This window comes from Mesoplodon densirostris, chromosome 4, assembly GCF_025265405.1.
Source record: "Mesoplodon densirostris isolate mMesDen1 chromosome 4, mMesDen1 primary haplotype, whole genome shotgun sequence".
Taxonomy (NCBI): domain Eukaryota; kingdom Metazoa; phylum Chordata; class Mammalia; order Artiodactyla; family Ziphiidae; genus Mesoplodon; species Mesoplodon densirostris.
Window position 1 is genome coordinate 121,672,501 of NC_082664.1, and position 26,352 is coordinate 121,698,852.

Consider the following 26,352-nt stretch of genomic DNA (forward strand, 5'->3'; position numbering starts at 1 on the left):
TAAAGACACAGACCTACTAGAGAATGGACTTGAGGATATGGGGAGGGGGAAGGGTAAGCTGTGACAAAGCGAAAGAGAGGCATGGACATATATACAGTACCAAACGTAAAATAGATAGCTAGTGGGAAGCAGCCGCATAGCACAGGGGGATCAGCTCGGTTCTTTGTGACCACCTAGAGGGGTGGGATAGGGAGGGTGGGAGGGAGGGAGATGCAAGAGGGAAGAGGTATGGGAACATACGTGTATGTATAACTGATTCACTTTGTTATAAAGCAGAAACTAACACACCATTGTTAAGCAATTATACTCCAATAAAGATGTAAAAAAACAAGTGTAAAAAATAAATAAATAAATAAATAAAAAATAATAGTGGCAAGAGTGGACATCCTTGTTTTGTTCCTGATCTTAGAGAAAATGCTTTCAGTTTTTCACCACTGAGAACGATGTTGGCTGTGGGTTTGTCGTATATGGCCTTCATTATGTTGAGGTAGGTTCCCTCTATGACCACTTTCTGGAGAGTTTTTATCATAAATGGGTGTTGAATTTTGTCAAAAGCTTTTTCTGCATCTACTGAGATGATCATATGGTTTTTATTCTTCAATTTGTTAATATGGTGTATCACACTGATTGATTTGCATATATTGAAGAATCCTTGCATCCCTGGGACAAATCCCACTTGATCATGGTGTATGGTCCTTTTAATGTGTTGTTGGATTCTGTTTGCTAGTATTTTGTTGAGGATTTTTACATCTATATTCAACAGTGATATAGTCTGTAATTTTCTTTTTTTGTGGCATCTTTGTCTGGTTTTGGTATCAGGGTGATGATGGCCTCACAGAATGAATTTGGGAGTGTTCCTTCCTCTGCAATTTTTTGGAAGAGTTTGAGAAGGATGAGTGTTAGCTCTTCTCTAAATGTTTGATAGAATTCACCTGTGAGGCCATCTGGCCCTGGACTTTTGTTGGAAGATTTTTTTTTTTTTTTTTTTTTTTTTTTTGCGGTACGCGGGCCTCTCACTGTTGTGGCCTCTCCCATTGCGGAGCACAGGCTCCGGACGCGCAGGCCCAGCAGCCACGGCTCACGGGCCCAGCAGCTCCACAACATGTGGGATCCTCCCGGACTGGGGCACGAACCCGTGTCCCCCGCATCAGCAAGCGGACTCTCAACCACTGCGCCACCAGGGAAGCCCTGTTGGAAGATTTTAAATCACAGTTTCAATTTCATTACTTGTCATTGGTCTGTTCATATTTTCTATGTCTTCCTGATTCGGTCTTGGAAGGTTATACCTTTCTAAGAATTCGTCTGTTTCTTCCAGGTTGTCCATTTTATTGGCATAGAGTTGCTTGTAGTAGTCTCTTATGATGCTTTGTATTTCTTCAGTGTCCCTTGTTTAGAAGTTGGGATGCTTAATTTTATGGGTGAGGAAAAAGACGAAAAGTAATTTGCCAAAATTCACCACAGGTGACAGAGCTTTGATTCAAGTCCAAGTTTTCAGAGTCCAAGCCCACTGTTTTTTCCATACAATTCTCAGTAATAGTAATAAGAGTTTATCCCTTTTCTAGAATGTGTTTTTGTATTTGTTATAATGGAATAATTGCTATCAAGCCTACTGTTGTCCAGATTGGCAGCATAAACATTGACTGTATGCAATGTTTGTTCCTCCATGGAAACAGGTAATAAAAATAGAATAGTGAATAAACAAGTGTGTTATCTTCAATCCAAGTAGTCCCGCTTTAATCTTGCAGATACAACCTTATTGCTTTTAATGAAAACTTAAAATACATGTCACAATTTTTTTTTTTTGTCAATCCATGAATAGTTACTTATTAGTGACTACCCAGTGCAAAACACCTTTCTACACATTCTGGAGAGATTTAAATAAGAAGAACCCTGCCATCTAAGAAATCATTATTTAAGGGAAAGAGATTTAAATGTAAAGGAAAGGTTAGTTATAAAAATGGTAACAGTGACAAACCAAGAAGAATGGCACAGATGGTACATGCTAAGGAGTTTACAAGAGACACAAGTCACTAAACTGAGGTGTTCTAAGAAAGCATTATATGCTGGACTTTCTCATACCTCCGTGCTTTTGCATCTGCTATTCCCTCTGCCTGACATCCTTCCCAATCATTCTTTACCCCCAGTTAATACATACACTTCAAGACTACTGTTTTCTAAGCCATTCCACACTCATCACTTGATGCCTAGAACATGAGTTGTCTATGTATCTCCCATTGTCAACACACTTCCAAGCTTTTGATAATGTTGGAATGAATTAATATAAACCTAAAGCTATAAACCAACAGACATTGTCTTCTTACCTCAGTGTGTTGATTGAATCTTGCTGACATTTTATCAACATTAGTGTTCTTACCTGTTAATTCTTCTAGGTCACCATGAAAACTTGAAGGTTGTGTGGAAGAGGAGGAGGGGACCTGATGTGCATGTTCTCCACCACACCCCTTATCTAGGGTTTCTCTAGGGCAAATGCCCAGCTCACCTCTCACATCCTCAGTGGTCCCCCAGCTTTGAATAGTTCATGGCAAGATAGGATTGATGTTGGAATTCAACACATTGGACACAACTGATACAATGCAGCCTGTTTATGAATTAGTGAAAGACTCTAGCAAGGAACCAAATGGAAAAGCCTTAAGGGCCCGAAGATTGCAGTAACCAAGGGAACACAGAAACAGCAGCATCTGACAGGTCCATCTAGCCCCAAAACATTCAGAAATGAAAACGTTTTTCTTTTTTCTTTTTCTTCTTTTTTGTTTCTCTCTTATTTTTTTTTCATTTGTTTTGTTTGAGACAATACCACGATTTAAAAAGCATAGTCACCTCTTCCAGTTCCAGGAACCAGATGCCACTCTTTATAGTTATTTTGTAATGTGGCAAGAACCAGTTTTTCAATTCTGTCTTCTAACTATACCCTCATAGTTAGAAGTAATAACGTAATAGTAATAATGGAGGGCTTGTTATATATGACTTCTTGTACAGTCCAGAATTTTTTATAAGCTGCTTCACATTTTGCTTTCATGAAAAGATAATTTAGCCTGTTGGATGCATGTTTTGACATACTCAAATTCCAAAGCACTGAACAGAGCTCCCATTTTGAAGAGTTTGAAAGGTCAATAAAAATAACTATAATCATTACATTGTCTCTAAATGTTATTAAAATGGTATAGTTATAAGTTATTGATTAGTATATTTTTACATAAAGCAAAGCGAGATATATGCACACACATTTTCTGTGAACGATAACAAACTGCATACATGAGCTATGAGTCTTTTTTTTCTTCTAGGTGATCGGATGTGGGAGGTTGCAGGTAGAGAGGGTCAAACAGAGGGATGTTTTGAAAAAGTGAATATTACTCAGCTAACTGTGAGAGGCCCTATTGTGTGGCAGTCAGCCCCATAGGCTCCAGAGCTAGAAGCCCCACTAATTAAGTACATGACCTTAGGCAAGTTACTTAACCTCTTCAGAATCTGTCTTCCCATCTTAAAAAAAAAGAAGAAGAAAAATAGGGTTTTCCTCAGTGGATTGTAATGATTACCTGACTTAATGGAACGGACTCATTACATAAACATTATTGGACACAGGATATGTACAATGTTTTTTTAGACCTGAGAATACACACAGATAATTACTCAGTCAATTTTAAAGCAGTTGCCCTTTGAAGAGTACAGACCATTATTCGTCAAATTGTTGAAAAATGTTGTTGTGCTCTCCTTATATGCTTGTATTTTTTTAATTTAAAAAAAATTTTATTTATTTTTGGCTGCGTTGGGTCTTCGTTGCTGCCCACAGGCTTTCTCTAGTTGTGGTGAGCGGAGGCTACTCTTTGTTGTGGTGCACAGGCTTCTCATTGCAGTGGCTTCTCTTGCTGTGGAGCATAGGCTCTAGGCACGTGGGTTCAGTAGTTGTGGCACACAGGCTCAGTAGTTGTGGCTCGCGGGCTCTAGAGTACAGGCTCAGTAGTTGTGGCACACAGGCTTAGTTGCTCCACGGCAGTGGGATCTTCCTGGACCAGGGATTGAACCCGTGTCCCCTGCATTGGCAGGCAGATTCTTAACCACCATGCCACCAGGGAAGTCCCATAAAGAGTACTTTTTTCTTTTCACACACACACACCCAAGAACCAGTTTTTCCCCCTTGGAGGCAATATTGCCCATGGTGAGAACATATGCACTTAGCTAAGGCTATTGCTTTCAAAGTCTAAGATTGACAGTCAAATTCCAGTTTCAGAATTTTGATAAATATCTACCAAAGAATAAATACAATATAAAAATTAAATTTCCTGAGTTAAAAATAAAACCCACAGAATTAGATTAAAAAATAAAATAATTGTGTATAATCTTGTGTGTGTACTTGTGTGGCTCAGCTCAGGGCTGCCACATTACGTAACTACAGGGGAGTGTATTCACAATATAGTCTGTGTGATGGGAAAGGAAGGAGAACATGTAAAGCAACTTGAAACTATAACCACGATGTGGTTGAAAGAGAAACTCAAGTTTATAAATTATTTCAACTTCAGCCCACTCTAATCATCGTCAATGTTTCCTGACATTCCTATCCTGTACAGAATTAAGTTTGTTATCTGAAAAATGTAATTAATTCTCTGAGAATGTTTAAATCACTCATATTAATTTATATACAGGCCAGAAATGTATACCAACCAGAAAATTCATAGTGTATACACATTCATTTTAGTCCTCAATCTAGAACTAAGAACACGAATGCTATGCTAATTTTTACTTCATATAGACATTCTTTACAAATCAGTGCATCAAAGCTAAAGTACCCATTCCAGGGTAAGACTGAATTTTCCTGGCCTATATGTCAACGAACTGAGGGAAGTCTCCAACCCACAGCCTGTAGGGAATTGAATCCTTAATTAAGAACTGAAAGCTTTAGTTCAAAAGCTGAGGAGGAGTTAAATCCTGCCAACAATCACCTGAGCGAAGCTTGGAAGTGAATCTTTCTGCAGTGGAGCATTCAGGTGAAATTGCAGCCCTGTTTCAAGGCCAACACCTTGTTTAATCCTTGTAGGAGATCCTAAGACCAAGGACCCAGCTAAGCCACACCCAGATTTTGACCCACGGATACTCTGAGATAATAAATGTTTGTTGTTGTTGTTGTTGTTTTTTAAAGAAGATGTTGGGTGTAGGAGTTTATTAATTAATTTATTTATTTTGCTGTGTTGGGTCTTCGTTTCTGTGAGAGGGCTTTCTCTAGTTGTGGCAAGCGGGGGCCACTCTTCATCGCGGTGCGCGGGCCTCTCACTGTCGCGGTCTCTCCCGTTGCGGAGCACAGGCTCGAGACACGCAAGCTCAGTAGTTGTGGCTCACGGGCCCAGCCGCTCCAAGGCATGCGGGATCCTCCCAGACCAGGGCTCGAACCCGTGTCCCCTGCATTAGCAGGCAGATTCTCAACCACTGCGCCACCAGGGAAGCCCTGCTGTTGTTTTAAATTGAACTTTCCTTCATTCCAACGAAAATATCTACTTTTCCATGATCAGCTGTTCAATAGGTGCCAGAATAATTGGTTAGCCTACCTACTATACACTACCTTAGAACTTAGCACTTTTTCATAGCATTCATCAAACTTGTATAATATCTTGCTTCTCTCTGAGTTTGTAAATTACATAGTTGGTCAGAGACTATTCTTGTCATGTTTATTACTATAAACTACATATATAACAAAGTTTTCAATACTTAGAAGGCATACAACAAATAAAGATCTAACTTGTTTCCTCATTCATTCTTTCTAATCTTTCAAATTAGATCTTTACCCTATGTCATATATCAAAATAAAATCCAGATAAATATTTAAGTATAAGGAAAGAAAACATTATTAGTAGAAGAAATATTGGTGAATATTTAATCATCTGAGAGTGAGAAAAGCCTTACAAGGGTAGTACCAACAACAATATCTATAAAGCAAAAGATTAATAGTTTTGACTACATAATTTGAAGCTTCCTTCTGTAAAAGCAACATGATAAATAAAAAACAAAGACAAACTGGGAAAAATATTTGACATACATGACAGAGAGTTATTTATCTTTTTAAAAATTTATTTATTTATTATTATTTTTTAGGCTGCACCGGGTCTTAGTTGTGGCACACGGGATCTTTAGTTGAGGCATGTGGACTCTTAGTTGCAGCATGCATGCGGGATCTAGTTTCCCAACCAGGGATTGAACCCAGACCCCCTGCACTGGGAGCATGGAGTCTTACCCACTGGACCAGAGGTCCACAACCATTTTGGCACCAGGGACTGGTTTTGTGGAAGGCAATTTTTCCACGAATGGGGGCGGGGGTGTGGGGGATGGTTCAGGTGGTAATGCAAGCTATGGGGAGCGATGGGTAGCGATGGGGAGCAGCAGATGAAGCTTTGCTCACTCTCCCACTGCTCACCTCCTGCTGTGCAGCCTGGTTCCCAACAGGCCACAGACCAGTAGGTCCACGGCCTGGGGATTGGGGACCCCTGCACTGTACCACCAGGGAAGTCCCAGTGTTACTCATCTTTAATGTATACAAATCTCACATGAACTAATAAGAAACATTCATATATACACATACTAGTGTGTTTGAGGGATGGACTAAGACATAAGCTGAAATACAAATGTCCAATAAATGACCCCAAAAGGTTAACTTTATTAGTAATTGATATGGAAATTAATACCAATATTTCATTTTCACGTGTTAGAATGGTAAAGATTTTATAAAATGCTAATGCTGATTTGATGGGAGAGAAACAGGGATAGAATGACACTCTGTAGGAGTACAGCTTTTCTAGAGGGCAATTTATAAGTATGAAAAATCTTTAAATGAGCATATAATTCTTCTAGCAACTTAACCTAAGGAAATTTGTATACGAATCTGGCTGCAAAATATTCAAGGAGTGATTGGTTAAACAAATTATAATATAATACAAAAATTGAAAACTATGCTACCATTTAAAACTATATGATAGGGATTCCCTGGTGGCACAGTGGTTAAGAATCCGCCTGCCAATGCAGGGGACACGGGTTTGAGCCCTGGTCCGGGAAGATCCCACATGCCGGGGAGCAACTAAGCCCACGCGTCACAACTACTGAGCCTGCCCTCTAGAGCCCACGAGCCACAACTACTGAAGCCCACGTGCCTACAACCCACGCTCCACAAGAGAAGCTACCACAACTAAGCCCGTGCACCAAAACAACACTCGCTGCAACTAGAGAAAAGCCCGTGCGCAGCAACAAAGACCCAACACAGCAAATAAATAAATAAATTTATTTAAAAAAAACAAAAACAAAACAAAAAGAACTATATGATAGAAAACTATTAATTGACCTGGAAAGATGGTCATACTGTGCGGTTAAACAGGGAAGAAAAGGCAGCTGCAAAGCAGTGTTAAAGGATGGTCCTAGGCTGTGTATGTGCATTTGTATGAGCGAGTTAAGGGAATTTCTAAAACTTTATTAAGTGTTCATTTATTAATCATAAGATCCACCCTTTTTTTTTTTTCCTTGCAGTATGCGGGCCTCTCACGTTGCGGAGCACAGGCTCCAGACGCACAGGTTCAGCGGCCATGGCCCACGGGCCCAGCCGCTCCGCGGCATGTGGGATCCTTCCGGACCGGGGCACAAACCCACATCCCCTGCATCCGCAGGCGGACTCTCAACCACTGCGCCACCAGGGAAGCCCAGATTCACCCATTTTAAATGTACAATCAAAGGATTTTAAACACATTTACAGAGTTGTGCAACCATCTCATTTCAGTTAAAGAGATTTTTCTTTTATTTACCTGTGTTTTCTTATACTTCTACAATAGGTATGCTTAACTGGTAATTTTTTAAATTTAATTTCCCCTTTACTACTGACTTCTCCAAAAAAAGAAGATGCAAAATGCCAAAATAACTATAATGGTAGTTAAAAGGTTTTCCAAAGAACGAAAAAAGTAGCAAGCAAATACACTTTAATTCTTATAGGATTGAAGACTCACAGAGATTTAAGGACCTGCTCTCAGTATGTGTAAGTATGCCTGTTTGCAAAAGGGCTTTACTCTTTTATCCCTGCCTGCTCTCTCTCTCTCTCTCTCCCCCAACCCCCCCCCGCCCCGCCCCCCGACCTTGGTGATCCTCTTAACATATTTCAGCTTAAAGGAATAAGAAGTTTTAGTTTTGGAGTCGTTAAAATTCCTAATTCAACCTTAATTCTTAAAAGTAAATGGAATTAGGGTGATAAATATAAGGAAAAACTAATTCAAGAAATAAATAGGAACACGGAATCAGAAAAAAATGATAATGGAATAGATTGCTCTTTCAGAGATCACCATGTAATAAACAATTGTTACAGCTGTGGAAGCTATATGGTATATACCAAATAAACACTGATTTCCTGAGCAAAACTGCAATCATTTTCCGTGTTTAAATATCTTATGCCATCACTGAGAAATCAGATCTAAAAATGCCAGATAAATAGGGATGAGATGTGAAATTTTCTAAAGTTTTATTCATTTTGCTTTACAGAAATAGAACATATACCTGTATTTCACTGTTATTATGTAAGCCAGTGCTGGAATAAATATGAAAATATGGGAGAGGAGGGTGAAATTCCAAAGCCCATCATGTCAGAAAAGAATCTTAAAATACGTTTTTCACACCATAGGACCACAGAATATTATGAAATGAGATACTAGTTATCTCTACTTCAATCTATTTACTTTATGAATAAGAAAATTAGAAAGATTGTGATTTGCCCATGGTGATACTACTAACTAGTTAGTGACAAAAAAAAGAAAAACTTAAAACTCTCACCTCTTTCTTCTTAATCTACTGCTTTTTACCTTTAATCTTTGCTCTTATGGGAGGCAATATAGTAGAAGCTCTAGAGTCAAAGTGTTTGTTTCAAATTCTGGGTTGCCACCTAAATAGCTCCGCTTTTTTTTTTTTTTAATATTTATTTATTTATTTATTTAGGCTGCGCCGGGTCTTAGTTGCGGCAGGTGGGATCTCTAGTTGCAGCATGGGGGCTTCTTTGCTGAGGTATGCATGCAAGATCTAGCTCCCCGACCAGGGATCAATCCCAGGCCCCCTGCATTGGGAGCGCGGAGTCTTACCTACTGGACCACCGGGGAAGTCCCATAGCTATGTGATTTTACGTAAGTCAATCAATCTTTCTGGGTCTCGTCTGTAAAATGGAGGCACTGGTAGAATTTACTTCTTGAAGTGTGGAAAGATTGAGATATTACATGTAAACTGCTTATTACATTGCCTGACACATAGTAAGTACTTAATAAACATTAGCTATTTATTATTCAGTGTAAATAGAGTTTTAAAATGAAAACATGCTAGTCAGGAGTGTGACTGAAGAATTGTAGAAGGAGGGGTCAAAGAAGTTGAATTTATCTGTGGAGGCTGGGAAGAGAGAAGAGGGCATGGGCTGGAGAGGGAAACAAACTAGGTATGAGTGAGTTAGAGCAAGATAACCAGAAGGAAATGGGATCATAGGAGAATTTTAAATAAATGATGGACCCAAATCTCTGTAGAGATCTGGGCTACGGTGGAATTGTGAGCCTTACAGTCTAGGAGGAATAGGCTTCAAAGACCATGTTCCCTGAGCCAAGGCAAGAGAGCCACCTTTACATACTTACCTGCCCAGGGCAACTGAGGAAAAGAGCTGAAATTACAAGTGTGCATAGAAATAGCAAGGGATTAAGAAGATGTATCAGGCTTCTTTGGGGAAAACTAGGCAAAAGAGAGACTGACAGGTGCTGGGAAGGAATGGAGCCAGGACATCGGGCAGTAAGTGTATGGAACTGCGAAACACTCTAAGACAAATCTTCCTATAACAATTAGTTATTTTTAAAACCTCATTTTATACTCTTAAAAAGCTGGCCTAGCAGTGGTTGAGAGTCCTCCTGCCAGTGCAGGGGACACGGGTTCGTGCCCCGGTCCGGGAAGATCCCACATGCCGCGGAGTGGCTGGGCCCATGAGCCATGGCCGCTGAGCCTGCGCGTCCGGAGCCTGTGCTCCACAACGGGAGAGGCCACAACAGTGAGAGGCCCGCGTACCGCAAAAAAAAAAAAAAAAAAAAAAAAAAGCTGGCCTAAGTATGGTGTGATCTGTAACATCCTACCAAACAGTTAAAGGCCAGAAGTCCTGGAGTCAGAGCCAAAACAATTTCAGGTGGTAGTTGCAGGCATCCTTTGTTTACCATTGGTAAACAAAGAGGTTTTTCTCCAAGTATTTATGGTATTTTGTCACCACTTTTTCCAGAGAGATTTGTTCAACGTTACCATAACAATAATAGCACTCCTAAGAGTTCTATGTACCTCATCTAGATAGAACATTTCTTCTACGATGGGGTTATGCATAATCTTCATATGCATAATTTCTCTTAAACAGCAGAGAGTATTGGGAATTAGAGTATTTACAATATGCTCTTGGTTCCTCAGAATGTCCAGACAAGTAGCATTGACTGGGTGTTGAGCTGATAGGGACTTTAGAAGTCCCTCATTCTTCAGAAAGAGAAAAAGAGGTTCAACAGAGTAAACTGACTTGCCCATTACCAAAACGACCAATAGCAGAGCTGGCACTAGAACTGCAATTGCCTAATTTCTAGTGCAATGGCCTTTCCGCTGTGATAGATTATTAACTTGTAAATTTAAGCCAGTCTTTAAAAAAAAAATTTGACCCAGGGGTTCCTAAATACTTGCCCGGGAACTCATGATAGATTGGCAATAAAAAATTATAAGTAGGGCTGCAGTGGTTGGGAGTCCGCCTGCTGATGCGGGGGACGCGGGTTCGTGCCCCAGTCCGGGAGGATCCCACATGCCGCGGAGCGGCTGGGCCCGTGAACCATGGCCGCTGAGCCTGCGCGTCCGGAGCCTGTGCTCCGCGGCGGGAGGCGCCACAGCAGTGAAAGGCCCGCGTATCGCAAAAAAAAAAATTATAAGTAGTGCTTCTTAGAGATGCTTATCTTGGGCTCCATTTCCAGAGATTCTGATTCAGTATGGTCAGGTTATGGAACTTGTATTGGTTAAAAACTACCCATTTAATTCTCTTGATCATCCATGCCTAACAAGTATTATCTGGTCCAGCCTTTGATCAGATGCACCAATCCCATCAATAACATTCATACAGCTTCTGCTTGAATACCTCCAGTATAAAGTCTATTGTATAAACAAGTCCTTGATAGCATGATACCTAAGCAGAGGAGAATGAAGGTGGGTTTTAACATGTTTTAAACTTCAGAAAACTTAACTCAGGTTTATGCAGAGAAACAGGAATTCTCCATATATGAACAATCAATTGGGCATAGATATCAGTTCACATAATTTGGGGCTATATTAATAGAAATAGGGAAAGAGGCAGAAGATCTGCTGACTCAACAGTAGAACCCAGGATCCTGGGCTTAATGATACTTTTCTCTAAATTAACTCCGTCTCCAGAATCAGTTGAGCTCTTACCTCTTGACACTTATAATTAAGGTTTTACTATCAAATAAATTAATGTATACATTATTCTGAGGCTAGCTGTGTAAAGAGCAAGTAAAAACTTTATTATAAAAGCTATTATACTATTACAATTAATATAAAAATATAATTATATTATATAAACATAATTTATAATTTCAGAATTCCCCCCTTCTCCTTCCTAAGTAACCTTGATTTTTATTCAACTATCCCCTTCTCTCCCATGAATTCTATATGTATCTTTGGAGCTGACCTAATCCCTAGTCTTAGGAGCTTTATTTTGACTAGGGCAAATTTAGTAATCCCACCCCTACGTCTGTGTTAGCTATTTGCTCCAGAGCCAGGCTTAAGGCAGTGAGCACACAGTATTCTCATGGTGACTCTTATTGGTCTGGGGGTGAACCAAAACTGATCCCCACAAACTGAAGGGAAAGACTTAGGTTCCATAGTAAGTGAGTAGGTCCTTTCTCTCTCCACGTGTGAGTAAGGATTCGTATCACCACTACCGCTGCTGGCAGCCATCATGTGACCAAGAGGGAAGCCACTGGAGGGAAGCGATTTGAGCCACCCAACAGACCGAGGAGGGCAGAGCTGAAAGGGTAGCATAGACATCGGGCCAGCAGGTGGTTGCACCCTACCTGGAGACATTCTAACCAGTGGATTTTCTGTTTTGTGAGATCATAAAATTCCATATTGTTTGAGCCTGAGTGAGTTAGGCCTTACTACATGCGGCTGAAAATACCCTAACTATCTATGCATAAAAAACGTTGTGAGGTTCTGCCCAACAAATACTTTGTTTTAAAATGTGACCAGGTCCCAAGGGGGAAAAATGATGAGGTGGGGGGTGGGGGTGGTGTGATGAATTGGGATGGACATATATACACTAATATGTATAAAATGGATAACTAATAAGAACCTGCTATATAAAAAAATAAATAAAATTCAAAAATTCAAAAAATAAATAATTAAAAAAAAAATTTTTTAATAAAATGTAACCAGCTCTAAACCCTCAAACTAAAGCAAAATTATATTTGATAATCTAATCAATTAGTATATGATGTGGAGTCCCTGGGTCCCTGGCTTTATCACCAAGCCTTCACTCGCATGGCTATTGTCCTAACTACACAATCTGTAAACTCTTGTGCGGGTGGGCAAGTCTGAGAAAGGCTTTCTAACCCCATTCAGGAGCTAGGGCATGGTGTTTACATTAATACGCAAGAGTAGGTAATGGATCTGCATAGAAGATTTATTTATTTATTAAGCACATACTATGCAAAGACTGAAAGGTGAGGCCATTGAGATACAAGCGAAACTTGAGAACTGTAATGACAACAAGCAGGAGGGAAAAATGTTTTGAGAAGGAAAAAATAATCAGCCTTGCAAGTGTTGCTGAAAGCTCTCTTGGAATGTAAAATGCATTTGAGTAGGCAAGATATTCACACACTATAAAACAAAGTTTCAAATGGCAAATGTCGTGTGAAGTCGAAGTCTGTGGGTCCTAGCGCCTTGCTTCTCAAATGGTGGTCCATGAACCAGTAACAAAAGCATCACCTAGCAGCTGTTAGAATTGCAGAACCTCAGATCACCCAGAATCTACTGAATCAGAGTTTTATATTTTAATAAACTGATGAAGCCTGGAATTTTAGGAATTTAACCTAGTGGTATGCAGTATGAATTGGAGAGAACAGAGTCTGAGATAAGGGGATAGGCTTGATTTGTTTTACCACTTCTATTTTTCAACCGAAGATTTTACTGTATATATAATTTGTTTTATATATACAATTTATTCTTCATCTTTAAAAAAGTATATATATAATTTATTATATAGGTATAATTCTTTTTAACCTTAAAAACTCATATATATTTATATCTAATTGCTTTATAGATGTGTGTACATAAATGTTATATATATATTCATATAATTCTACATATATAATAATTTACCATACAATTTTTCTCCACCTTAAAAAAATTTTATCCTGGACAATATTCCCTCTTAATTCATAAACAGCTTCCTCATTCTCTTTAACAGCTCAATGGTATTCCACTGACTGAATAAAGTTATTTATTCAGTCTCTCTGATAGATATTTGTTTACTGACTTATTTTTTTTTTTTTTTTGCGGTATGCGGGCCTCTCACTGTTGTGGCCTCTCCCATTGCGGAGCACAGGCTCCGGACGCGCAGGCTCAGCGGCCATGGCTCACGGGCCCAGCCGCTCCGCGGCATATGGGATCCTCCCAGACCGGGGCACGAACCCGTATCCCCTGCATCGGCAGGCGGACTCTCAACCACTGCGCCACCAGGGAGGCCCCTGACTTATTTTTACCTGTAAAAATATAGTGAATGACTGACTGCATATGAAACCACTTTCCTTATGTGTGAGTGTATCTGCAGAATTAAATTCCTAGAAATTGAATTGCTGGGTCAAAAAAAAAAAAAAGAAGTATATTTTAAACATTTTGATTCTTACTGCAAAATTGCCCTCCACAGAGGCAGTACCAATTTACATGTGCTATCAAAATTTCTAGCATTTGCCTGACAGATGAAAAATGGTAGTGCATTGTTAATGAGGTTGAACATCTTTTAATATGTTCAGGAGCTATTTGGGTTTCATTTTCAGTGACCCATTTGTAATTATGTGGATTGTCTTTTTCTTTTCTTCAAATAATTTTTTTAATATTTATTTATTTATTTATTTAGGCTGCGCTGGGTCTTAGTTGCGGCATGCAGGATCTTTAGTGGCAGCATGTGGACTTCTTAGTTGTGGCATGCATGTGGGATCTTGTTCCCCGACCAGGGATCAAACCCAGGCCCCCTGCAGTGGGAGCACAGAGTCTTACCCACTGGACCACCAGGGAAGTCCCTCTTTTTACTTTCTTGATGGTACTGTTTGCAACATAAAAGTTGTTAATTTAGATGTAGTCCAATTTATTTTTCTTATGTCACTGAGCTTTTGGTGTCATATCTAAGAAACCATTGTCTAAGTCAAGGTCACTAAGATTTATTCTTATGTGTTCTGAGAGTTTTACAGTTTTACATCTTATATTTAGGTCTATGATACACTTTGAGGGTTTTTTTTTCCTGATATAATATATATGGGTTTATTTCTGGACTCTGGGTCCTATTCTGTTGATCTATATGTCTTTTCTTCTGCCAGTACCGTCTCGATTACTGTAACTTTTTAGCAAGATTTGAAATTAGAAACAGTAAGTCCTCCAATCTTACTCGTCTTTTTCAAGTTGATTTTGGCTGTTCTAGGTACCTTATATTTCCATATGAATTTTAGAATCAACTTTACATTTCTGCAGAAAAAGCAAGCCAGTCTTTTGATAGGGATTACAAATCTGTAAATCAATTTGGCAAAGATTGCCATCTAAACAATATTAAGTCTTTCGATCCACAAACATGGGAGGTCCTTGCATTTATTTACATGTTCTTTAATTTCTTTAATGTTGTTTTGTAGTTTTCAGCATACAAGTATTGCACTTCTTTTGTTAAATTTATATCTAAATACTTATTTTCTTTTTGATGCTATTGTAAATGGAAATTTTTAAATTTTTCATTTTTATAATGTTCATTGCTAGTGTATAGAAATACACTTGATTTTTGTATATTGATCTTACATTCTGTAACCTTGATGAACTCACTTATTAGTCTGATGAATTATACATATGAATGCATACTTATAATCACCAGCAAGATAACAATATAGTACATTTCCAGTAGCCCCATTATTACTGTACCTTCGCAGAAGTAACCAGCCATCTTACTTCTATCACCACTGACTCATATGATTGTTTTTCAACTTCATATAATGTAATCATACCTAAGTAATCTTTTGCATCTGTCTTCTATTGCTCAACATAGTGTCTGTGAGATTTATCCATTTTGTTGCATGTATCAGTGGTTCTTACTTTTTAATAGTTTTATAATGTTCCATCTGTATGAATATACTACAATATATTTATCCACTCTTCTCTTGTTGGACACTTGGGTTGTGTCTGGTTTTTGGCTATTATGAGCAGAACTGCTATAAACATTCTTGTACATGAATTTTAGTGAACAGACACAGGCATTTCTGTTGAGAATAAATCCTAGGAATAGGATTACTCAGTCAGAGGACAGCACATACAGAAAAAATTACAAACCAATCTCCTTCATTATAGTTCAAGTTCTTTCTCAGGTATCTTCTTCTAGTCATGACTTGGCTTTTCACCTTCCTAATGGTATCTTTTGATGAACAGACATTCTTAATTTTATTTTATTTTTTAAATAAATGTATTTTATTTTTGGCTGCGTTGGGTCTTCGTTGCTGTGCGTGGGCTTTCTCTAGTTGTGATGAGCAGGGGCTACTCTTCATTGCGGTGCACATGCTTCTCATTGTGGCTTCTCTTGTTGCAGTGCATGGGCTCTAGGCACACAGGCTTCAGTAGTTGTGACACATGGGCTCAGTAGTTGTGGCTCGCAGGTTCTAGAGCGCAGGCTCAGTAGTTGCAGCGCACGGGCTTAGTTGCTCCACGGCATGTGGGATCTTCCTGGACGAGGTCTTGAACCCATGTCCCCTGCATTGACAGGCAGATTCTTAATCACTGCACCACCAGGGAAGCCCCGTTCTTAATTTTAATGAAATACAATGTATAAATTTTTCTTTTGTGATTAGTGTTATTTTTATGTACATGTGTGTTCTGTTTAAGAAATCTTTGCTTATCCTGATCTCATGGAGTTATTCTCTTATAATTTCTTCTAGAAGCTTTACTGCATTTACTTCTATTCAGTTTTACCACATGTTTAGATAGGTTCATGTATCCTCTACCACAGTCAATATACAGAACAGTTTAATCCACACAAGGATCCCTTTTGTTGTCACTTAATAACCACAATCCCATTTCATCTTGCTCCCTTCCTCCATCCCTAATCCTTGGCAACCATTCATTTTTCCTCCATCTTTAAAATTTGGCACTTTAAGGATGTTATATAAACGGAATCACTGAGTAAATTTTCTTTGGGTTTTTTTTTCATACTTCCCTTGAGACCCATCCAAATTGTTGTGTGTATCAAGTTTGTTCCTTTTTATTGCTGAGTAATATTCCATGGTATTTATATAGCACAGCTTAACCATACACCCACTGAAAGACATTTAGATTGTTTCCAGGTTGGGGTAATTATGAATAAAGCTGCTAACATCATACTCAATGGTCAAAAGCTGAAAGCATTTCCTCTAAGATCAGTAACAAGGCAAGGATGCCCATTCTCACCACTTTTATTCAACATAGGAAGTCCTAGTCCTAGCAATAAGATAAGAAAAAGAAATAAAAGGAATCCAAATTAGAAAGGAAGAAGTAAAACTGTCATTGTTTGCAGATGACATGAAACTACCAAAAAACTATTAGAACTCATAAATGAATTCAGTAAAGTTTCAGGATACAAAACTAATATACGGAAATTTTGTTGAGTTTCTAAACACCAACAACAAACTATCAGAAAGAGAAATTAAGAAAACAATCCCATTTACAATTGCATCAAAAAGAATAAAATTCCTAGGAGTAAATCTAACCAAGGAAGTAAAAGACCTGTACTTGGAAATCTCTAAGACACTGATGAATGAAAACTATAAAACAAATGGAAAGACATTCTTTTTTGGAGCAATATCCATTTATGACAAGAAGCTAGAGTCCAAGGAGAAAACTGGCTAAGGGAGTTTTGTTTTTATTTTGCTTTTTACTTTTTTTTTTTTTTTGTGGTATGCGGGCCTCTCACTGTTGTGGCCTCTCCCGCTGCGGAGCACAGGCTCTGGACGCGCCCACTCAGCAGCCATGGCTCACGGGCCCAGCCGCTCCGCGGCATGTGAGATCCTCCCAGACCGGGCGTGTCCCCTGCATTGGCAGGCAGACTCTCAACCACTGCGCCACCAGGGAAGCCCGCTTTTTACTTTTTAAGAACAAGTTTATTTAAATAAAATTTAAAGCTGTTGTGTTGCTAAATTATTATTCTATTTCCCAAAACCTTTAGAACAGTCAGGTTCACACAAATGACTTGTTGAGTGATTTTTTTTTCTCCCAGTTGAAGTCTATGTCATCATTTTTGTCTTTTTCAGGAATGAGCTCATTCATGTTTTAGCGACCCTGAGCACCTTTCCTTTAAGCCCCTGGAATGAACTGGGTGTGAAGTGCCTCTTGTGCACTATTAGAGCTCCAGAAACTTGTATTTTACCCTTTATTCTTATTGCCTTTTCCCCCCACTGCACAGTGAACTACCTGTTAATGTTTAATAAATCTTTGTTAAATTTTTGCTGGTTGGATGATGCATGGGAAGATGGTTATGAATAAGAGAAAATGGAGGTTACAGGTTTCCAAACCAGTCAAATATCTAATGCTGCCATGATTTTAAGCAAAATTATAAAGGAGATAAAGTTTGTGTTTATCAATCTCCCATATTTGTTTCCTTTTTTAAAAAAAAATTATTTATTTATTTATTTATTTGGCTGAGTCAGGTCTTAGTTGTGGCACACAGGATCTTCACTGTAGCATGTGGGCTTCTCTCTAGTGTGGTTCGTGGATCCCAGAGCGCGCGGGCTCAGTAGTTGTGGCACGTGGGCTTAGTTGCCCTGTGGCATGTGGGATCTCAGTTCCCCAACCAGGAATCGAACCTGCATCCCCTGCATTGGAAGGTGGATTCTTAACCACTGGACCACCAGGGAAGTCCCCCACATTTGTTTCTACTATTCCAGTGTCCCTGCTCTCCAGGAGAAAATGGAGGTTACAGGTTTCATCTTGCCTGGAAGCTCTCAAAATTCTCCCTCTCATCTAGACCTTCCCTTGGCAAGTTTCCTTTTTCTTCCTTTGTCCCTCAGCTATCAAATCATCTGCTTAGTAGTATTTGGCTATGTAATTATCTAATCAACTTAAGTAACCTAAATTAAGGTATGACTAAAATATTAACTATTCCCATACAGAATCTGTACTTTAATACGGACATCTGTTAATTCATATTTACTGGGAGGAATATTTTTTAATGTGCCCTGCATTGTCTATCCTTTATTCCCAATCCTGGTCCCTTATCTAATGTTCCAGAAAGTAAAATATGTGGAATGGGGATGATATTATTTGTTGAGGCCTCTTTTAAAGATGATAAAATTAAGGGCCATAGAATTTAGCTAGTAAGAGGTACAGGCAGGCAGAAATAGTAAAATATCGACCGTTTAAGGAGTTAAGAGTCGGTTTTCATGGTGAACTACCAATATTGCCAACCAAAAAACTAGCTTCCGGTTTTAAAGGCCACAACCCCTTGTGCAAAACCGTTTAAACCCTCACTGAAATTCCCTGAGTCTAGATGGTATACTCTTTCAGAGAGTCTGTTCCTTTTGCCTTTACCTTTTTCCTTCCTTTCTAGTTCCTGCAAATAGTCGAAAACCATGGGAATCACCTACATGTTTTAAACGAGCTCTCTGAATAAAAAATAAGAAGTGACTTGCCAAAACTAGCCTTGGAGGTAGAGAACTGAATTTAATTACTCTGACTAGACTAAGTTACCTACTAAGATAACCTGGGGTTGTATGGGCCAACAGGAATAATTTCTCTATTTTTCACTATATAGGGCCAAAACAGTCAGCACTAGAAAGTTCAGAGCCTTGCTGGTCAATGAAGGAGCTTAGGCCCAAGAAAGTTCAATGTTTGCCAAAAGTCAGTCTAGCTCATTAGAGGAGTAAGGCCCCAAAATGAGAGTCTGAATTTCCAAACCCAGTGCTCTTTCCATTCTGCTGAAATGTTCCATTGTGTGGTCATGGGAATCTGGAAAGGCTTAGTGGATTGGGCACCCCATATTTTGCAGCCTTTCCCAGTCACAGCACACAACACTACATGGAAACTTCTTTTAATTAGTTTTTCATCACTTTGTGATTCGTAGGTTATTGGTGTCTTTGACCTAAACCATACAAATGACTCTCTTTCATCCGTAATATCAACCTATTCAGCGAATGAGGCATAGTTTAGGGGAGGGTTCAACAGTCATTATACTGTCATCTCAGAATTACCTCTGATACTCCTACTCCTCTTCATACAGACTCAACAAATGTCTTCAGCCCTGAAGGGAAATCTCTCTCATAGGCTTTTTTTTCCCCTGCCCTCTACTACCTTGTATCTAAGACTAATCTTTTTGTCTTGTTATTGTCATTTATTTCAGCTGAATCTGTCTTCATCATCCCTGTCTTCAGTCATTTTCCTTTCATTAACGTCAGGTCTATTGCTTGACATATTCACAATACCTACTGTTTTCTCTGCTTCAGGCCTTGGCTCTGCTGTGTCTACTGGTTCTACCTCAGTAGCTGACCTTGCCTGAGTTCTTAACTCATCCCATATTACTGACTCACTTCCTATCTCTGGCCCTGTCTCAGTCCCTGCCTCTGTCTGGGTCCTTGATTGTGCCGCTGAACTTAACTGTTTTTCTGTTACGTGTTTCTCACCCATGGAGAAACACCTACATTTGCCTCAGATAGACTCAATTCTACTGTGGCTATATTTCCTATCCTTGTCCTTGTTATAGGGATCACAAGGAGATTTTTTTTTTTTTTTCTTTTTGCGGTATGTGGGCCTCTCACTGTTGTGGCCTCTCCCGTTGCGGAGCACAGGCTCCGGACGCGCAGGCCCAGCGGCCATGGCTCACAGGCCCAGACGCTCCGCGGCATATGGGATCCTCCCAGACCGGGGCACGAACCCGTATCCCCTGCATCGGCAGGCGGACTCTTAACCACTGCGCCACCAGGGAGGCCCACAAGGAGATTTTGATCTGGAAGAGAAACCTGAGAACTTAAGTGACTGAGTCCAGAGAGGAACCCTAGAGAAAAAGAAAAAGTCAGGGTCAGCACTGTGGATGAGTAATAGATAAAATCTTAAGTCATCAAACACCCCTGAAGAGTAACACTGGCTTAATTATAATGTAATTTGATTAATAATACATTTCTGAATATCCTGTTCATTATCTTTAGGAGCTTGGAATTCAAAACACTGGTCCCAGCTTTTCTGTAGTACAGTGTCTTCTGGGGGTATGCAAGCCAATTTATTGAGGCACAGGAAGAAAATAATAATTTCTTTCTGTATTTTTAGCAAATAATGTTTTAAATTCTATTTTTCAGTATATTTTACAATGTAATGACTATAATAGTAATGTAATACATGTACATATTTTATAAATAAATTTTATAAAGTGTCTTACTAATAGAGTGTGTGATGCAATGGTTTAGAGACCACTGTTGTAGTTAATAAAAATAAGTATGTGGTTTAGAAAGATTATCGGAGAAGTGTTACACAGGCAAAACTCCAATGTTATTGCTTTATTCTGGAGATCCATAAAGATGGAAAGCTTATTTGATGTGATAAAAGGAGAGGAGAATTAAGGAACTGTCTTCTGGAAGAACAGAAGAACTATGAATAGCTCAGTTATACCTTTGCCTTCTTCTTCTATTTCCTGAATCTTTTTCCCGTTTGTTCAGGGTCAGGTATCATTATAGAAAAAAATGTTTTAGATAAATTGGAAGCACTTGCTTTAGAATGCTCACTGACATGACAATGACACTTGCAGGACACTTCCAAATTATGAGATTCTAATATACTAAACAAACAACCAAAAGAAAGGGAAAAAGAGATAGAGAGAAGGGCCAATCATCTAGAATTGCTTTGTCTGTGCCTTCACTACCTAACAGGAGCTTTAACTCACCAACTATCATGTAGAAGATACTGCCCCAGCAATTGATGCGGTAGACTAGTAGGAAATGGGGCTCTGAGACTTTCCTACTGTACAGTTTCACTTGCATCAGGAATAAGATGAGGCATAAGCATAGGCAGGTGCCTGGGATCAGAATGAAAGCAATTACTACCCATGATGATTAATACGCTAAGGCCTCCAATGAGTAAAGTAGACAACACGCAAGAATAGCTGGGTAATATGAGCAGAGAGATGGAAATTCTAAGAAAAAATTTAAAAACAAATGCTAGAGATTAAAAAATACAGTAATAGAAATAGAGAATGTCTTTGATGCGCTTATTGGTAGACAGGATATGGCTGAGGAAATAATCTCTGAACATGAGAATAGATCAATAGACATCTCCAAAAAGAAATGCAAAGAGAAAAAAGACTGAAAATGTGGAACAGAATATCCAAGAACTATGGGACACCTACAAAGCTGTACCATACATGAAGTCAGGATGCCAGAAGGAGAAGAACGAGAAAGGAACAGAAGAAATATTTGAAGTAATAAGACTGAGGATTTCCCCCAAATTGATGTCAGACACCAAACCACAGATCCAGGAATCTCAGAGAATATCAAAAGCAGGATAAATGCCAAAAAACAAAACAAACAAGCAAAAAACAAACAAAAAATACTACACCTAGGCATATCATATTTGTTTATTTGTTTATTTATTTTTGGCTTCGTCGGGTCTTAATTGCAGCGCTCGGGATCTTTTCCTTGTGGCACGTGGGCTTATTTGCCCTGCAGCATGTGGGATTTTAGTTCCCCGACCAGGGATCGAACCTGCATTCCCTGCATTGGAAGGCAGATTATTAACCACTGGACCACCAGGGAAGTCCCTGGGCATATGATATTTTGGGGGATTTTTTCTTTCTTTTTTAAATTTATTTTTATTGGAGTAAAATTTCTTTACAATGTTGTGTTAGTTTCTTTGTACAATGAAGTGAATCAGCTATATGTATACCTATATCCCCTCCCTCTTGGACCTCCCTCCCACCTCCCCCCACCCCCCATCACACCCATCTAGGTTGTCACAGAGCACCGAGCTGAGCTTCCTGTGCTTTACAGCATGTTCCTGATAGATATCTATTTTATGCATGGTAGTGTATATATATCAATCCTAATCTCCCAATTTGTCCCACTCTCCCCTCCCCGCCCTCCATCCACATGTCTGTTCTCTATGTCTACTTCTCTATTCCTGCCCAGGAAATAGGTTCATCTGTACCATTTTTCTAGATTCCACATATATGCGTTAATATACGATATTTGTTTTTCTCTTTCTGGCTTACTTCACTCTGTATGACAGACTCTAGGTCCATCCACATCTCTACAGGCGTATGATATTTAAACTGAAAAAATCAAAGATAAAGAATCTTGGACTTCCCTGCTGGTCAAGTGGTTAAGACTCCACGCTTCCAATGCAAGGGGCAAATGTTTGATCCCTGGTCGGGGAACTAAGATCGCACATGTGGCGCAGCATGGCCAAAAAATAAAATAAATTAAATTAAATATTTTTTTAAAAAGATAAAGAATCCTGAAAGAAGCTGGGATGGGGGGACACCTTACCAATAAAGGAGCAAAGAAAAGAATTACATCTGACTTCTCCTCAGAAACCATACAAGCAAGAAGAGAGGGGAGTGAAATATTTAAAGTGTTGAGAGAGAAAAGACCCTAACCCAGAACTCTGTAGCCTATGAAATTACCTTCAAAAGTGAAGGAGAGGGACTTCCCTGGTGGTGCAGTGGTTAAGAATCTGCCTGCCAATGCGGGGGACACTGGTTCAAGCCCTGGTCCGGGAAGATCCCACATGCCATGGAGCAAATAAGCCCGTGCACCACAACTACTGAGCCTGTGCTCTAGAGCCCACAAGCCAAAACTACTGAGCCTGAGTGCCGCAACTACTGAAGCCCATGTGCCTAGAGCCCGTGCTCCACAACAAAGACAAGCCACTGCAATGAGAAGCCCACGCACCGCAACAAAGAAGATCCCCCGCTCGTCACAACTAGAGGAAGCCCTCGCACAGCAACGAAGACCCAACGCAGCCAAAAATAAATTTTTTTTAAAAAGTGAAGGAGAAATAAGGGCTTTCCCAAACTAAAATTGACAGAATTTGTTGCCAATAAACCTGCCTTGCAAGAAATTTTAAATGAAGTTCTTCAGAGAGAAGGAAAATGATACAGGTCAGAAACTTTAATCTATATAAAGAAAGGAAGAGCATAAGAAAAGGAATAAGTGAAGGTAAGATAAACACTTTCATTTTTCTTATTCTTTTTTTTCCCCCCTTTTTTTTTTATTTTAAAAATTTAATCAGTTATACATATACATATGTTCCCATATCCCCTCCCTTTTGCGTCTCCCTCCCACCCTCCCTATCCCACCCCTCCAGGCGGTCACAAAGAACCGAGCTGATCTCCCTGTGCTATGCGGCTGCTTCCCACTAGCTATCTACCTTACGTTTGGTAGTGTATATATGTCCATGCCGCTCTTTCACTTTGTCACAGCTTACCCTTCCCCCTCCCCATATCCTCAAGTCCATTCTCTAGTAGGTCTGTGTCTTTATTCCTGTCTTACCCCTATGTTCTTGATGACATTTTTTTCTTAAATTCCATATATATGTGTCAGCATACAGTATTTGTCTTTCTCTTTCTGACTTACTTCACTCTGTATGACAGACTCTAGGTCCATCCACCTCATTACAAATAGCTCAATTTCATTTCTTTTTATGGCTGAGTAATATTCCATTGTATATATGTGCCACATCTTCTTTATCCATTCATCCGATGATAGACACTTAGGTTGTTTCCATCTCCGGGCTATTGTAAATAGGGCTGCTATGAACATTTTGGTACATGTCTCTTTTTGAAATATGGTTTTCTCAGGGTATATGCCCAGTAGTGGGATTGCTGGGTCATATGGTAGTTCTATTTGTAGTTTTTTAAGGAACCTCCATACCGTTCTCCATAGTGGCTGTACCAATTCACATTCCCACCAGCAGTGCAAGAGTGTTCCCTTTTTTCCACACCCTCTCCAGCATTTATTGTTTCTAGATTTTTTGATGATGGCCATTCTGACTGGTGTGAGATGATACCTCATTGTAGTTTTGATTTGCATTTCTCTAATGAGTAAAGATGTTGAGCATCCTTTCATGTGTTTGTTGGCTGTCTGTATATCTTCTGTGGAGAAATGTCTATTTAGGTCTTCTGCCCATTTTTGGATTGGGTTGTTTGTTTTTTTGCTATTGAGCTGCATGAGCTGCTTATAAATTTTGGAGATTAATCCTTTGTCAGTTGCTTCATTTGCAAATATTTTCTCCCATTCTGAGGGTTGTCTTTTGGTCTTGTTTATGGTTTCCTTTGCTGTGCAAAAGCTTTGAAGTTTCATTAGATCCCATGTGTTTATTTTTGTCTTTATTTCCATTTCTCTAGGAGGTGGGTCAAAAAGGATCTTGCTGTGATTTATGTCATAGAGTGTTCTGCCTATGTTTTCCTCTAGGAGTTTGATAGTGTCTGGCCTTACATTTAGGTCTTTAATCCATTTTGAGCTAATTTTTGTGTATGGTGTTAGAGAGTGATCTAATCTCATACTTTTACATGTCCCTGTCCAGTTTTCCCAGCACCACTTATTGAAGAGACTGTCCTTTCTCCACTGTACATTCCTGCCTCCTTTATCAAAGGTAAGGTGACCATATGTCCGTGGGTTTATCTCTGGGCTTTCTATCCTGTTCCATTGATCTATCTTTCTGTTTTTGTGCCAGTACCATACTGTCTTGATTACTGTAGCTTTGTAGTATAGTCTGAAGTCAGGGAGCCTGATTCCTCCAGCTCCGTTTTTCGTTCTCAAGATTGCTTTGGCTATTCGGGGTCTTTTGTGTTTCCATACAAATTGTGAAATTTTTTGTTCTAGTTCTGTGAAAAATGCCATTGGTAGTTTGATAGGTATTGCATTGAATCTGTAGATTGCTTTGGGTAGTAGAGTCATTTTCACAATGTTGATTCTTCCAATCCAAGAACATGGTACATCTCTCCATGTATTTGTATCATCTTTAATTTCTTTCATCAGTGTCTTATAATTTTCTGCATACAGGTCTTTTGTCTCCTTAGGTAGGTTTATTCCTAGATATTTTATTCTTTTTGTTGCAATGGTAAATGGGAGTGTTTCCTTGATTTCACTTTCAGATTTTTCATCATTAGCATATAGGAATGCCAGAGATTTCTGTGCATTAATTTTGTATCCTGCAACTTTTCCAAATTCATTGATTAGCTCTAGTAGTTTTCTGGTAGCATCTTTAGGATTCTCTATGTATAGTATCATGTCATCTGCAAACAGTGACAGCTTTACTTCTTCTTTTCCCATTTGGATTCCTTTTATTTCCTTTTCTTCTCTGATTGCTGTGGCTAAAACTTCCAAAACTATTTTGAATAAGAGTGGTGAGAGTGGGCAACCTTGTCTTGTTCCTGATCTTAGTGGAAATGGTTTCAGTTTTTCACCATTGAGGACGATGCTGGCTGTGGGTTTGTCATATATGGCCTTTATTATGTTGAGGAAAGTTCCCTCTATGCCTACTTTCTGCAGGGTTTTTATCATAAATGGGTGTTGAATTTTGTCAAAAGCTTTCTCTGCATCTATTGAGATGATCATATGGTTTTTCTCCTTCAGTTTGTTAATATGGTGTATCACATTGATTGATTTGCGTATATTGAAGAATCCTTGCATTCCTGGAATAAACCCCACTTGATCATGGTGTATGATCCTTTTAATGTGCTGTTGGATTCTGTTTGCTAGTATTTTGTTGAGGATTTTTGCATCTATGTTCATCAGTGATATTGGCCTGTAGTTTTCTTTCTTTGTGACATCCTTGCCTGGTTTTGGTATCAAGGTGATGGTGGCCTCATAGAATGAGTTTGGGAGTGTTCCTCCCTCTGCTATATTTTGGAAGAGTTTCAGAAGGATAGGTGTTAGCTCTTCTCTAAATGCTTGATAGAATTCGCCTGTGAAGCCATCTGGTCCTGGGCTTTTGTTTGTTGGAAGATTTTTAATCACAGTTTCAATTTCAGTGCTTGTGATTGGTCTGTTCATATTTTCTATTTCTTCCTGATTCAGTCTTGGCAGGTTGTGCATTTCTAAGAATTTGTCCATTTCTTCCAGG

The 26,352-nt window shown here is 39.2% G+C and overlaps 1 protein-coding gene across 1 annotated transcript in view; it reads right to left on the reverse strand.

Moving 5' to 3' along the window:
* Nucleotides 1–15,068: 15,068 nt before the first annotated feature.
* The window catches only part of TMEM202 (transmembrane protein 202), a 41,208-nt gene continuing 29,924 nt past the window's right edge, over nt 15,069–26,352 (reverse strand). The window contains exon 3 of the transcript XR_009531791.1: nt 15,069–16,026. The gene's annotated coding sequence lies outside the window, so the exon portion shown is untranslated. The remainder of the gene's footprint in view (nt 16,027–26,352) is intronic.